We start from the raw sequence: 3542 nt of genomic DNA on the forward strand, positions 1-3542 counted from the left end.
GGACTGGGAGAGAGTCCAGGAGAGGAAGTAGGTTTTTTGGGGGGGAAGGAAGGGGAGAGGCATCATCCTCCAGAGAACACCGTGGGCTCCCCACAGAAAGAGCTGGTGGGGAAGACAGTGGGCTCTCTGGTGGGCTGGAGTGATGAGCGCTGAGAGGTGGGTGTGAGGCAGGTGAGGTTGCGGCTGTCTCTCCGAAGCTGCCACATCAGGACAGTGAGGTGGACTTTGCCTCTGTATGCTAAAATTAAGTAATGTTATTTATATCTTAAGTAGGTAAATGTGAGATATTGTGGACATGTACATGTGTATATATATATATATACACACTAGATTTATAATCGCAGGTATACTGTGTGCAGTCGTCAGCACACACAAAAGAACTTACTTCTCCTGCTGATAGCAGCACACAACTGTGCTAGGAGCAATGACTGCCTCCTCCGCAGATCACTCCACCTGAGCTGGACAACACTGCAATGTTGATTAGTCCATGAAAGACCCGTGGATCACAAAGTGGCTGATGGCCATATGCACCTGTTGTTAACTCAACTATCATAACAGAGCCAAAGGGGACACACAACTTATCTTGATATTGCTTAATTTTTTAAGTGTGTTATATGCCTGAAAATCTTTATGCAAAAACATATATTATACAACAGATAAAACAAAATGTGTACATAAGAAACAATATTAAGATGTCATATATACATGGTGTACTGTGGGCCTGATTCAGAAACCTCTGAAACAGGTCGGCCGCTTTATTTTTTTAATCCGGCCTCCTGGCCGCTCGCTAAGCTGTGGGTTACCACCCACAGCTTTTGCGAGCGGCCAGGTGATGGTCGCGACCATCGGGCTTGTGACGAGACCCTTGTGGTAGGGTATTGTTCCGCAAGCCCCAGTGAGCTTCCTGCTCTAATAGAGCAGAAAGCTCACTACTGACATCACGAATGATGTCAGTAGGGCCGCCCCCAAACGGCCACCCCCTCTCCCTGCCCACAAAACGGGGTGAGCTGTCGATCACCATCTACAGCCGTCACGTTTGTAGCGAGCCCCGGAGCGAGTGAACTTCTCACTTGCTCCGGGACTTGCGGACGTGCGCAGTGCCCCACTATGGACCCGCTTGCGAGCGCATAGCGCTTGCGAGCGGGTCTGAATCAGACCCTTTGTTCATATTTTGGTGAAAAGGAAAAATCACATTTATAGTGTATATAGATAGATGATACATATATATATATATATATATATATATATATATGCCTTCCTACCTATATATCTGTCTGTTATTACCCAGTTTTGTTCTATTAATGTTTACAATTGTAAAGCGCAACGGAAAATGCTTAGCTATATAAGAAACTGTTAATAAATAAATAAAATAATATATATATATATATATATATATATATATATATACACAGTGGTGGCCAAAATTGCGGACAGTTTTTGAAATGTGAATACTTTTCAACTTCAAATGCTTATAAAAACTGTTACAATTCACGCAGTGCAATGATTCATATATCAAATTAAAGGAAATTTAATGCTGAATTCAACACAATAAACAGAGGACAAATATTTGCATTACAAGGGAAGTTATGCAGTGAAATCAACACTTAGGGTGAAAATCACTGTGTACTTATGTTACTGTCCTATCAGTATTTTGTTGGGTATCCTTTATTTTTCAAGACAGCAGCACAGCGATGTGTCTTTGAGCCAACAAATATTTGGAGCTCTTCCTTCTTTTTTAAGTGGTGCCATGAGACAATTATAGCCTCAATTAATTGTCTTTTATTGGATGGACGCCTCAGATGTACCAGTTTTTTCAAACAGAACCACAAATGTTCTATGGGGTTCAGATCTGGGCTGTTTCCTGGCCATCCCAGCACCTGTATGTCATTCTCCGTGAACCCCTTTTTGCATATCCGTGCAGTGTGGCAGGGAGCTGAATCATGCTGGAAAAAAAATGGGCATTATCTGGAAAAAGATCCCTGATAGAAGGTAGAAGTTTTGGTTGTAGGATGGTGTCAATGTACTTTCTGCTGTTCAGTGTGCCATCTATGACATAAAGGTGGCCTACAGCATCTGCTGTCATACATGCCCAGATCATAACACTTGTAGGATTAATTGTTGTCACTTGAATAAAATCTGGATGTACCTCTTCCTCGATGCGACGTCTCACACATTTTCTCCCATAACTACCAAATATCGATATCTTAGTTTCGTCACTCCATATCACTTGTTTCCACTGACCTTCTGTCCATGCAATGTGTTCTTTTGCCCACTGTATTTGTTTCTACTGCTACTTTTTATTCAGAAATGGCTTTTCGGGGATTCCTACCTTTTAGGCCAACCTCCATTAGTCTTCTCCGTTCCGTTCTTGCACTGACAAAAACACCAGTTGCACTCAGTCTACTGCTAATGGCCGCAGATGACATCCATCTGTCTCTGAGGCAAATTCTTTTTATTCTCCTTTCATCAACAGCTGTTGTGCACTTTTTCTGGCCTTTTCCTTCTTTGTTTTGTATAGACTGTATTTCCTGATAGTGTAAACAAAACTTTTGTCTCCTGATGTTGTCACATTCCCACCAATTTCTCTCGCAATTGCTGCATACGAAAGACCATTTTCACTTAACACCACAATCTTGGATCACGTCGCTGTGCTGCGGTCTTGAAAAATAAAGGATACCCAACAAAATACTGATAGGACAGTAACATCATAAGTACACAGCGATTTTCACCCTAAGTGTTGTTTTCACAGCATAACTTCCCTTGTAATGCAAATATTTGACTTTTGTTTATTATGTTGAATTCAGCATTAAATTTCCTTTAATTTGATATATGAATCATTGCACTGCGTGAAGTGAAAGTTTTTAAAAGCATTCAAAGTTGAAAAACATTCAAATTTCAAAATGTGTCCGCAATTTTGGCCACCAGTGTATATATATATATAGAGAGAGAGAGAGATAGAAATATATATACAGGGATAGATAACACACATTGTATTGATCCCACATAAGCACATGATTTTTAACATCTGTGCTTCTGTTTCTAAATATGATTGCAGTGGTGACATTTTAAACTACAGTACTTATGATGCAAATCATCTATATGTGTGTATTGCACTTGAACACTTAGGAGTCATGTGCATTTGCAGTGTGCAATTGAGCAATAGTTAAGTACAAGGGGTATATTTACTAAAGGGCAGGTTTTTAGAAGTGGAAATGTTGCCCATAGCACAACTCATCAGATTCTATTTAACATTCAACTAGAAACTTGTAGAAGATAATAGCTATGGGTAAATTTACTAAAGTGAGAATTTTTAGAAGTGAGTTTTAGAAGTGATGTTGCCCATAGCAACCAATCAGAGTCTAGCTATTATCTTCTAGAACAGGGGTGGGGAACCTTTTTCCTGCCGAAGGCCATTGTGATATATATATAACATTATTTGCGGGCCGGTGCATCACACAGGAGCGGGCCACAATCGCCAGTGATTACAGCAATGCCTGGAGCATCCTGAGGATGCTCCGGGGAGCTGTAAGAGCAGCGTTGTG

This window comes from Taudactylus pleione, unplaced genomic scaffold (genome assembly GCF_031769625.1).
Source record: "Taudactylus pleione unplaced genomic scaffold, aTauple2 ptg000069l, whole genome shotgun sequence".
Lineage (NCBI taxonomy): Eukaryota > Metazoa > Chordata > Amphibia > Anura > Myobatrachidae > Taudactylus > Taudactylus pleione.